General features: G+C 40.0%; 1 long non-coding RNA gene across 1 annotated transcript; it reads left to right on the top strand.

The window, feature by feature from the left end:
- Positions 1-10,667: 10,667 nt before the first annotated feature.
- LOC118153453 (uncharacterized) lies at positions 10,668-12,565 on the top strand. The gene is made up of 3 exons (XR_004742674.3): positions 10,668-10,709; positions 11,363-11,526; positions 12,015-12,565. It is a non-coding gene; the product is annotated as an uncharacterized LOC118153453 (long non-coding RNA).
- Positions 12,566-12,781: the final 216 nt, after the last annotated feature.

The following is a 12,781-nucleotide window of genomic DNA, read 5'->3' as shown; positions in this document are numbered from 1 at the left end:
ACCACCAAACAAAGTGATTTTTACTGAAAAGAAGAGAGGCTTTAACATGAGACTTAACTGTGAATGCTTTGTCCTCTTACGTGTAAATATGGTGCACTGGGATCTGACTTCTATCCGGGGAAATAGAAAGTTATAGAAGCCTCTTTGGCTGGTGGAACAGGGGTGAGTTGCTTATTTATTTCAGGAGTGACTGTACTTCCCTTCCATGATAGGCCAAGGAATATGCCACTGTTTTTCTAGGACCGAATGCAGGACTCTTGTTGCCATATTGGCCTGGGGCTGTGGGAGTCCTGCCCAAAAGGAGTATCAGGAAGAGGAAAATGGGACTTCCATATCTGAGAGGTGAGATGTGCTACAAAGTAAGCCTCCCAAGGACCAGGCTTTTGAAAAGGAAACATCTGAAGAGGAGGCAGGGCACATACTAGAATTCGAATTGGAGGGCCCAGGTGGAATCCCCTTCAGTGTCGAAGCATCCATGTTAGACACTGCTCATGCATCATATCAGATCCGTTAAACCACTTTGTTCTCTGATTTTGGCCACAGTTTCAGTGATGAGCTGTGTGTGCATGGGCCCCAAATGGCTTCCTGTAGGTGCATCTTGGCATCACCGTATCTCAAGTCCATGCAGCATTACTCTTGCCCATCCCTGGGCTTTTCTGAGACATGGCAGAAAATTATTTTGTGATCATTCTTATTCATCCTGGAACCCTAAGAGAGCTAATGTCTTATGGGATGAAACTTTGGATTAAAGTGGATAGAAACCAACAAATAAAAGCGTCTCGTTCCTCTGCTGGAGTGATCCTAAAGCTCATGCCCTTCAGCTTTCCAGGAGATCCCACAGGAATGAACATCCAGTCGGCCTGACATTGACCATCTTGAAACATCCTTATTTTGAACCTGCCTTGTTTTACTACCCTGTCCCTCACTTTTGGGGTTACATTTCCCAATAAATTAGGCAGGTTCTGCTTTCTGAGGAACCCAGGCTAAAACAGAATCCTTGAGATAAAGAGAAGTCTGAGCTGGCACAAAACTCATCCAAATAAGAAGTTTCTCATCTCCATTCCCCTATATCATGCTCCATACCCCACTTCCTAAGTAATAACCACTCCATTCAAACTAATAACTGGAGGAAGACTCAAGCAGGAGAGAAAAGTGCTGTGCCACTGTTGGCCATGGTGTGGCCAATTTCAACAGCCCAGCTGGGGAAGGGAAGAAGATTTAACGGTAAGTCAATCCAGACATGTAAATGTTTCAGACACCTGGACATTTCAGTTTCCAAGCTGAATCTGAATTGTTACCTAAAGCGACCGGAGAACTGTTCAATACCTTTAAGCAGGCAGAAAATCAAGGACCAGCCTGACTTTCCATCCAGAATCATGGGAAAGCCACGTCACTGAATAGATTTTGACAGGGAGGTTGGGAAAAGAACTCAAGTTCCATGTGTTTATTACGCATTGATCATGTTTACTCAACACATAAGTTACTTCACATTGGATGAGTTACTTGGTCTCTTAAGGTTTTAAGTATCTAGCTTTAAGAATGCATCAAACACACCTTCCCTCATCAGAATCCTAATGACTAAGATCATTTAGGTAAGCACAGCAAAGCATCATAAGCATTCAGTCACTGTTAGTGTCCTTCCTTCTCCAAACATTTGCATCCTATTATTCTTTGACCTAATAGTAACATTGAAGAATTGTTAGAAAGGTCAGCTTATTCACTTAAAGAAAAGTAGATAGGAGTTAATGCTTAGAAATGAGCTGAGATTGGAAGGCATTCTTCTCTGGTTATTAGGCAAATCACTTCCTATTTCTCATGTCCAGTTTGTGGGCCAGCGGCCTGTGCTCAGCACTTAGAAGGGCCCTGTGCCTGGTTTAATGCTCTCCCGTTACTATCTTGAAATTCTTAATAATTTAATCCCTCAACTTGTGTTTTGTAAGTAAAGTTTAATGGGACAATGGCACCTATGTGTAAGCAGAGGAGATACACACACTTTGAATGTTCCCTGTAGTTCCATACTTCCCCATTGACTTACAGCATCTGTGATGCTGCATGACAGAAAATTCCAGTAGACTCACAATGCCTGAGAGTCCAAACATGCAAGAGCACAGGTAAGTATGCACCATTCCCAAGGGAGTGAGCAGGGACTCTGACATCTCTAGAGTCCACACATTTCATTCAAACCAGAAGTTGCTTTCTGGTGCAGAAAGAAGACAGTGGCCTTCTGGGAAACTCAGAGGAGCAACGAACTTATGATAGCCATTCTTACTCCTGTTACTTCCTTCCATGTGCCAGTCAACCACTTAGGCTGAAAATGAAGACAGCATTAGAATATAGGAGTAGCCATGGTCCCTTTACCTTTAAGTCCTTCTTTAATCACCAGTAAGCTGAAGATAGGGAGGGTTGATGGGATGTGTATGTTTCCAGAAGTAAAATACAAAAGGTAGAGGTGGTTTTCTGCAGCGTTTTCACTCTTCTGATAAGAAGGAAACGGGAAGGCATGTACGACCTACAGAACAGGAAGTAAACAGAGTCAGCGATTCTGCACAACCAACGAAACGCATTTACGTTCATATTAAAACTGGCATAACACAATATAAACACAAACAGGGAAATTAATGCTAATCATTATGTTTTAAATTTTTCTTTGCTTAGAATTACACTACATCAATAACATGAAGCAAATAGAGACACCATGACAATTTGAAAGAATTCATGGAGAGAAAGAAAAAAATTCTATTAGTACTTTTAATAACATCTTTTTCTGCTTTTTGAAACAGAGGTCCCTGTTTTTGTTCTCTACTGGGCCCCATACATTTTGTTCTCTACTGGGTCCCTGGTGTTTGCTCTCTTATCTGTAAAATAAAGTATGTATACAAGAATGTCGCTTAGGGTCCCTAATTCTATGTGGGGTTTCCACTAGAAAAAATGGCTTCCCCTCTGAAGGACTACAACCCTCCAGGAGAAAGCAGCCCCTCTGTTGAGATGGCCAACAGATGGTGCTTCTGTGCTGAGAAAACGGTACCCCTTCTTTGGGAAGTAGTAACCTGGCTCCTGGGGGCACAGTTTGGTTAGGGGAGCTGAAACTGCATTTGAAGCTTCCATTTGCTTCGCTGGCTAGGTGCCCTTTATACAGAATGAACTGCACAGCATTACATGGCAGTTTCGTCCTATCTGTTCAAATATCTTCCTCTTACTATTGGCAACTTTGACTTTACCTTTTCAATTTCTACCCATATTTCATGAATCATGTTTCAAAGAATGGCGGCTATAAACGTGTTTTGTTTCTGTGCTAAAGAGAGAATAGAGCCAGGTTGAAACGATGCTTCCTCCATTGTCATCTGAGTTTTGGCAATTCTAGTCAAAGGTGTGGTTGGATGAAATGTTAGGAACTTTTGAGGAAATAGTAGGAATTATATGAAAACATAACCCAGTTGACTTCTATTCTTTGCTGTTGGTGATCTTTTTTGTTGTTTGGTTCAAAATAAAAATCAAAGAATACTTCTTTGGAATTATGTTTGAAACAGAAGGACTCTTTCAATGATAGCATTTAAATATGTATCAGTGCCTTTCAAGGGGACGATGAAACGAAAGACTGGATCTCTTGATTTCATGAAAAATTCACTATGTTCACTTTCAGAGCAGGTCTGTTGACTAATTAGATGCTCTCAATTCTAAACTATTATCTTCCGCGCTGGTACCTTACTCTCCTCAGGGCAGTTTAATTTAAGTATATTGCTCGTCTTTGTTTTCCTCCCACACTGTTGTGAAGTGTTGCTATGAGGCAGCTGAACAGCTGCTGTGCCTTTCCCCAGAAGTGGCTGCATTCCAATAGTGGGCAAAGTGAGTTATGTAAAGACAGTTTTTCAGGGTTTCCTAGGAAACTAGCGATGGTGGTCCAGTTTGGATCTGACATGGAAACAAGCTTAAGTCTAACTCTGGAGGGGCTGGAGGTGGTGAGGGGCAGAAAACTCTGGAGGCTACTTCCATTCTAGTTTGCTGCATTTTTATTTTGAAAGTATATAAGAAATTTGGCTTAGGAGGGCTGCAATAGTCCAAATAATAAAATATCAACCTTGGACTGAAGTTCATGACCTCACCCACATATTCACAGTGATCTAAACGGACTTTGTCCATTAGAAATGAGGGAGAAATTAAATCTGGCATGTGTCCCCTACTGATTTCATAAAACCAAGCAGAATAGTGGTTCTAGCTGCCATTTGATAATTCAAATATGTAAAATGCCAAACTGGGCTAACTCAGCCCTAATCTTGTTGTAATGAACTAATTCCATTTAACTCCAACATAGAGAGAACTTACTTTGTACTTAGTACTGTGTTAGATTTTGAGAGAACAGAGAGATTACAATGAGAATATACCTTGTTAGAGCCAAAGATGAGGGAAAGAAATAAGACACTGAAACCCTAATGTAATACAGTAAACAGCTCAGGAGCATATGGGAACCAATCAGGAACTCTTTCTAATAAGATTTCCCTGATTCTTACTGGATATTTCTGACACATCAGCCTATAACATGACACTTGTTAAATGCCAGAGAAAAGTTCTTTAGAGTTGGTTCTAAAAATATCTACATGATATCAAGCAAAAAAAAAAAAAAAAATGTCAAACAACCAATTACTTTGCTACATTATGCCAAATAATTCATGGTCCAAAATATATTTTGCGCAAGTGGCTCTCTGCAGATGGAATGGACTAGGAGTGTTGGAAGCACGAGCATAACTAATAAAGCAGTCAGGACTCCTTAAGAACCTTCCATCTAAAGAAACGGACACTACCCAGAAACACTGATGATAAAAAAGAAGTTTCAAAGAACTTCATAAATGCACAAAAATTAAATTTTTACAAAGGTAACAGAATTTATGATTTACTGTCATTTTGATATTAGTTTCCAATTTGCTTTATAGCAGTTTTCATTACACTGAAGAGATTTTATTTTGGCACCTGCCTCCAGTGACTGACAGTTTGCTTATATAAATAATGCATATATTCCTTTTTTAATATTTTAATAATTAAAATACAAACAAACCTTTCTATTTCTTGTTTGATTGGACGTATTTGTTATTTTTTGCTCCATAAACAAAGAAGCAGACATTTATAAAACAGAATTACCATTTGGCCCAATGATCCCATTACTTTGCATGTACCCAAAGGAATACACCATAAGGACATATGCACGCATATGTTCATTGCAGCACTATTTACAATAGCAAAGACATGGAATCAACCTCAATGCCCATCAATGGAAGACTGTGTTAAAAAAAATGTGGTACATATACACTATAGAAAACTATGCCACCATGAAAAGAAATGAGATCATGTCTTTTGCAGAAACACGGATGGAGCCGGAGGTCATTAGCAAACTAACGCAGAAAGAGAAAACCAAATACCAAATGTTCTCACTTATAAGTGGGAGCTAAATGAAGAGAATACAGGTACACAAAGAGGGGAATAACAGACCCTGGGGCCGACTTGAGGGTGGAGGGTGAGATGAGAGAGAAAGAAAATAACAACTGGGTACTAGGTTTAGTACCTGGGTGACAAAATAATCTGTACAACAAACCCCTGTGACATGAGTTTTCCTGTAAAACAAACCTGCACATGTATGCCTGAACCCAAAACCAAAGTTAAAAATAAATAGAAATTTCTTTTTAATGAAACTTGAAGTAGAAGAATTAGGATTTAATGGCTTTGATTGATTGATTTAGAAAACATTGTGTTTTTCCTATGATCCTATGTCTTAACTTTTGGCAAAAATAGACAAAAAGTAGCTACATTCAGATTTCTCAGATGAGAGTGCAGCCTGAGTTGTATCTCCTTTGTTTTTACTAAGAATTGATGAGGGTGATCTGTTTCCTCCTGTTCTTTTCCTTCTCCTGCTTTCAAAATGCACAGTAATTCTTTAGGTGTTGCCTAGGTCTTCACATATACTTTAGCCAGAGTTGAGTAACTCTGTGAGGATGTTCTGGCTTTCCTAACAAAGGTCTCCAGAACTCTCTTCTCCATTATATATTTCTTTTGGCAAACACTCATGGCCTAAATCCAAATATTGTAACTGTTGCACTTAGGAGATCATATTCTTTTTTTTTTTCTGAGACAGAGTCTCACTCTGTCACCGGGCTGGAGTGCAGTGGCCTGATCTCAGCTCACTGCAACCTCCGCCTCCAGGGTTCAAGTGATTCTCTTGCCTCAGCCTCCTGAGTAGCTGGGATTATAGGCGCCCACCACCACAACTGGTTAATTTTTGTATTTTTTTAGTAAAGATGGCGTTTCACCATGTTGTCCAGGATGGTATCAATCTCCTGACCTCGTGATTCGCCCACCTTAGCCTCCCAAAGTGCTGAGATTACAGGCATGAGCCACCACACCCAGCCAGGAGATCATATTTCTATATAGTATCCCTTTTCAAAGCAGGCTAGGGGATGTGTGGCTTGTGGTTTTTAAATATGTACTGTTAGTTCTGCTTATTTTGAAAATATGAATTTGTTCCAATGTAATTGGTATGTTATCATAAATTTTAGGAAAACACAAATTTTGCATTTGTTTACATGTATTTTCATCCATGAGAAGCAGTAGGTAAACACAGAAAACTGCACTCAGCCGAAGGGAGCCACCTAGAAATACACAAAGCACACAAATGCACACACCTCACAAGTACCACAAGCCACACCCGTCTACATTATAGCTTTCTGTCTGGTTTCAGAAGATGCTCCTTCCCTCACTGCACAAAACCTCAGAGCTGTCCACTTCTGCAAGCAAACTCCAGGTGCCATACTGAATATAATAGGTAAGTGTTTCTTAACCAGTTAACATGGAAAAAACCGCGCTACCATTTTTGTTTTAATTTCAGCTTTTATCCTAGATACAGGGTGTGCTACCATGTTTATCATATTTCTACCTTTTAAAAAAATGAGTCACTGATTATGAGGGTTGTGTGCCTAAGCCGATTTATCCCAAGCTCTGTGGTTTTAATTGCATGGCATTACACAGAGCAGCGATTCTTAGGCACACACATGGTGCATTATAGCAGAAATGACTGTGTGTGCAAGTTGACTGGCCAGGAGTGGAGCAAGGTGTGTGTAATAAACAGTAGGAAAGAGTGGAACTAAGACACTCACCGAGAATTTGTCATATAATGTTAAACATGTAGGTACTGATGATAGGCTAATAAGCATGCTGTCCTAAGCCTTTTACATGCATTACCAAGTCAATCTTCATGGCAAACTACTAAATGACCATTGCTGCATGGGAAGAATGCTTTCCGCCCACTGTTGAAATGATAATTCATGTGAAAGACAATGCATGGGTAGAACACCTCCAGCTTCTTATCACTCAAGGTGCCGACTGCTCATGCTCCTTCTGAGCCCTGAGATGTTCACTCTGTCTCTTCCCACTCATTCTTCCCTCTCACTCCAACCTCCATCTGGTGTGTTCTGTTGGACTAGATGATTTCCAAGGACCCACATCCAGTCCCTGGGAATCACTTGTGTTTCTTAGTTCTTGGAAACAACTGAAAAAGCAGGGCAATCCCTATAGAGAAGCATCTCTGTAGAACATTCAAAAGATCTCTCATGCTCCAAGATTCTCAGACACAGGGAAGATTTCAGTCGGCTATGCCCCTAACCCATGGGAGTCACATTATAATCTCTCCAAATTATACTTTGAAAACCACTGGAAGGATTAAGACAGGGTGGATAGACCAACCTCTCATGATTGAGACGGAATCAGATGAGACTCACGCAGTATTCTCCAAAGAATGCATTGTCATAAAATTTCTTTATTCTTATTCTCTGGATTCTTTTATATTCTCAAAATAGGCTAAGAGAATTTACTGTGGTAAAACAGGTTTGATGTGACCACTGGAAATCTGTACATGGTGATTTGTGACTTCCTGATATATTCTATCTCTCAATCTTTTTACACCAGAGAATATATGGAGAATGAGGGTATCGATTCCCACACCCCCACCCCCAGATACGCAGGCAGAAATACTGGGCAATAAAGAAAAAGAGAATCATTAGAGAAGCTGAAGATATCCATGAAGAGGTTTTTGATGTAGCTAAGAAACATGGTCTGGGGCCATGAGTTTTGTGTGTGGGAAGAACATTCTTATCTTGGGTGCTTTGTAAAGGCATATACTAGCCCAGGCAGATTTTTTCCCTCAAGCCTTGGCTCTTGGCTGCTGGGAACAGGCCCTGAGGCTTCAATCAGCTGTGCTAAATGTTTGGTGCTGCTTATTGTTGCTTTTTCCAGAGTGAAGTAGCCATTTCCGTAACAGCAGGAGAATATGCATGCGTAGCTTCAAGTGAATGGTGCTCAGGCTTTATGTGCCTCTGTCAAAGAGGCTTAACCTCTATGCAAGGCCCTAACCTTGAGCAGAGGAGGGCTTCTGAAGACGTGCAGGCAGCTGAGGTCTCAGGCAGGGCATGCAAACAATGTTATAGCTTCTGTGAATTAATGGCAGCCTCATAAGGACCTCAGCAAATGCTGGCCACATAAATGGGGAAAATTCAGGCTGGGTTTGGATCTCAGCAGTCACCAACTTGCATTTATCACCTGCAGAAAGCCTCAATGACAATTTCCTATAGCTTACCCTAGAAGTACTGCTTGAGTAGCACATAATCTGTCACAAGAAAAACAAATATTTTGTGCACTGGCCATTTAGATATAAGAGGGTTGGATGGGCACGGTGGCTCACACCTGTAATCCCAGCACTTTGGGAGGCTGAGGCAGGCAGGTCACGAGGTCAGGAGATCTAGACCATTCTGGCCAACATGGTGAAACTCCATTTCTATTAAAAATACAAAAATTAGCCAGGTATGGTGGTGCACGCCTGTAATCCCAGCTATTCGGGAGGTTGAGACAGAAGAGTCACTTGAACATGGGGTGGACATTGCAGTGGGCTGAGATCATGCCACTGCACTCCAGCCTGGCAACAGAATGAGACTTCATCTCAAAAAAAAAAAAAAGAAAGAAAGAGAGCTAAGCCACATTTTTTGCTGCCAAACTGAGTTCTATGTACATTAGTAAGATTCAGTCTTTAAAGTATAGATACTGTAGATCGGACAAAAAAGAAATTGAGAAAGAACTAAGATTGTACTCCTGTGGCTGGGCCAAAGACTCTAAAACCACCTCCAACTATGTGGTCTTATCGTGGCTCTGAACTGGAGGAAAAATTTTCCCTAGAAGACTGATGTCTTGGATATAAGTAATTCAAAAAACAAAAGGCAGTGGGAAGGGTCACTCTGATAAATGCAGAGGCTGACTCCATTTGGAACTCGGGTGGCAGAAACATGAGACTCAAGGTATAAGTATAAATGAACAGATTTTGAAAATATGGATATAAAAGAAAAAATAGCACAAAAAGCAATCTTGGAGCTGGGACTCCACCATTGCAAAAAATGTTATTCGCCAAGAAAGCAGTGATGTCTGAGAGAACAAGGAGTGAAAGCAAATGCACAGTTCCAAGGGAACCATCTGCAAGGAGCTTCTGCCCAACTGAGCAAGGTTACAGATTGCAGATTCTGGGCAACCCGTATGAACTGAGAGGCACTCTGCTAAAGATAAACCAAAGGCATCCTTCGTTTTCTCAGATAACATTGGCTATCTTCTCCAGCTTTTGGCAATACCAAATGCTAGGTTCTAGGCATATAATATTTCTCAGAAGAAATCTCTTGTTTTCTAAATATGTTGGTGATAATGATGTGGCTTTATTTCTATTGGACTCTTTAAAAAGAAAATCATGGGCATCAGAGTCTTGTTGTTGAACTAATTTAACTTCCAAAGCCCTGAAGAAAATTGAAACTATTCCTGAAAAAACAGCCCAGGCTGTATCTGTGAATAAGGAAAACTAACTCTAGATTGGCATGCCCTTTAGTTAAGTCAGAGTAGAGTAAGAAGCAGGGTTGACATTGTGGAAGACAGTCTGGTGATTCCTCAAAGACCTAAAGACAGAAATACCATTTGACCCAGCAGTTTCATTAATGAGTATATACCTAAAAGAATATAAGTAATTATTTTATAAAGACACAAGCATGCATATGTGTACTGCAGCATTATTTACAATAGCAAAGACATAGAATCTACCTAAATGCCCATGGATGATAGACTGGATAAAGAAAATGTGGTGCACATACACCATGGAATACTATGCAGCCATAAAAATAAATGAGATCACATCATTTGCAGGGACATGAATGGAGCTAGAGACCATTATCCTTAGCAAACTAACACAGGAACAGAAAACCAAATACCACATATTCTCACTTATAAGTGGGAGCTAAATGATGAGAACACATAGACACATAGAGGGTAACAATACTCCCTGGGACCTATCAGAGAGTGGAGGGTGAGAAGAGGGAGAGGATCAGGAAAAATAACCAATGAATATGAGGCTCAGTGCCTGGGTGATGAAATAATCTGTACAACAAAGCTCTCTTTTTATTTTATTGTTTTGCTTTTTATTAAAGACTAAAACACAAACGCACACATTAGCCTGAGACAACATATGGTCATGATCATCAATATCCCTGTTTTTCTTCTTCACCTGTTGTCCCACTGTCTTCAGGGGCAATAACATGCATGGAACTGTCATCTTCTATGACATCACCTTCTATGATAACAATGCCTTCTTCTGGAATCCTTCCTACAGGGACCTGCCTGAAGCTCTTTTACAGTTAACGTATTTTTTTGTAAGTAGGAGTATACTCTAAAATAACCATAAAATGTAGTATAGTAAATACATAAACCAGTAACTTAGTCATTTATTATGACAATCTAGTATTATGTACTATACATAATTGCATGTGCTAGACTTTTGTAAGACTGGCAGAGCAATAGGTGTGTTTATACCACCATCACCGCCAACGTGAGTAATGTATTTTGATGTGACTACAAAAGCTAAGAAGTCAGCAGGCTATAGGGATTTTTCAGCTCCATTATAACTTCTGGGACTGCTTTCATACATGTGGTCCATCCTTGACTGAAAGGTCATTATGTGGCACATAAACATAATATGTAATCTTTCATTTGCAAAATTATCTTTTTGCAAATAAAATAGAATTTGATGGGGGGTTCTTTTGGACTATTATATTGTACATAAGAAACAAACTTTAACAAGGAAAAACATTATTTGAATTAACATTTTTCTGGAATCTCAAGTTGGGAGACATTTTATTATTGACTCATGAGGTTGTCATTTAAACTTTTTGCAGTGCCCTAGTAGACTATATTGAATAATATGGATGGACATTCCTCGAGGTTAAGAAAGAGATGAATTTTCAGCTTTGGATAAAATATCACCTTACAGTCCATTTATTTAACATTTTATTGTGACTCATTCCAGAGCCTTCTGAGCACAGCATGCACAACAGCCACTTGTGGGTCTAGGAGACAACCCAATGGAGATATGGCTGGTATTGGAGAAGTGCAAGAACCTGGACACCAGACTGTTGTTAAAAAAAAAATGCTGCTCTCCTTCCCTGAGTGGGTGGCACTTGTTGATTGACAGTAAGTGCAATGTCTAGTCACAAAGAGTTAAGACCTGAGAAATGAGGAGGAAAATTATGGGGGAATAGTTCCATCCAGCCCCTGAAGCTTCACCCAATATGAACTTTTCTTTTTCTAACCCTTAATCACTGTTCTACCAGGAGCAATAAGATGATTCATTGAACTAGTAAATTTGAGGGCAATAATTTGGGCATACTGATTTCAGCTCTTCCTTTTTTCTTTTATTTACTTTTTTTTCTCCTCCTCTCCCATCCAAAAGTCAGAAGGTGAAGCACCTCCATGCCCGATGTGTAACCTTTGTGGTCTCTGCATTTCAAGTCCGGTCTGGCATGTGCAGGTAGTTAAATGTCTCAGTCTGAGATTTACCTGGTAGGTCTATTTGGTTCAGACACTAAGTTACATCATCTCACTTAGACCTTATCATGAATCAAGATGAAAATTTTGACTCCATCTGCCACTATTTTTCATATTTTCTCAATTTTTTTCAGATCGTGGATGGGAAAGAGGAATGCTATTTATTAAACCTGCTGAATTCCGAGAAAACTGACATGAATCTCAGTTTGCAGATAGAAAGACTGAGTCTCTGAGTGTGAACAAGCCAACTAAGTTCATGTCATTAGCAAAGGAAAGGAGCTCATATTTGAAGCCATCTGTCTGGTTCTATAACCTAACCTCATGGCCACCTTGCTGATTTTTTGTTCTTCTCTTGTTCCTGGGTTGAATACATACTTTCTTTCCCTATTAATGAAATCAGGTTCTTTCTTTCAACTAATTAAGTACTTACTTGGTAATGGAAGGAATTAGAATGAGTAGAAGGTCTCAGAATCCATTGCTCTTCTAAGCTAATGTTGACTGAAACAGACTGAAAAATGGAAAGAGGGAACAGGAAGAAAAGAGCAAAAGAAGAAACCTGGGAGCTGGAGAAGAGGACGTTTGGGAGGATGAGCTCATTGCAAATGTCTGTTTACGCTTCTAGCTCCCATGGTAAGGAAATGATAATAAAAAATGACAACAATTTTTCCTCAAGTAACTTGTGTGGTAAAAGTGGAAAAAATAAGGGGCTTAAGTTTTATGCATGTCATTAATTACCACACACACACACACACACACACACTTTTTTGGGGGGCTACAGAGTCTTACTCTGTCACCCAGACTGGAGTGCAGTCGCACAATCTTGGCTCCCTTAGGGTTCAAATGATTCTCGTGCCTCAGCCTCCTGTGTAGCTGGGACTACAGGCATGTACAATCATGCCTG

Source organism: Callithrix jacchus, chromosome 5 (assembly GCF_049354715.1).
Source record: "Callithrix jacchus isolate 240 chromosome 5, calJac240_pri, whole genome shotgun sequence".
Lineage (NCBI taxonomy): Eukaryota > Metazoa > Chordata > Mammalia > Primates > Cebidae > Callithrix > Callithrix jacchus.
Note: the sequence above shows the minus strand (reverse complement) of the source record. Positions and strands in the feature narration are given on the sequence as shown.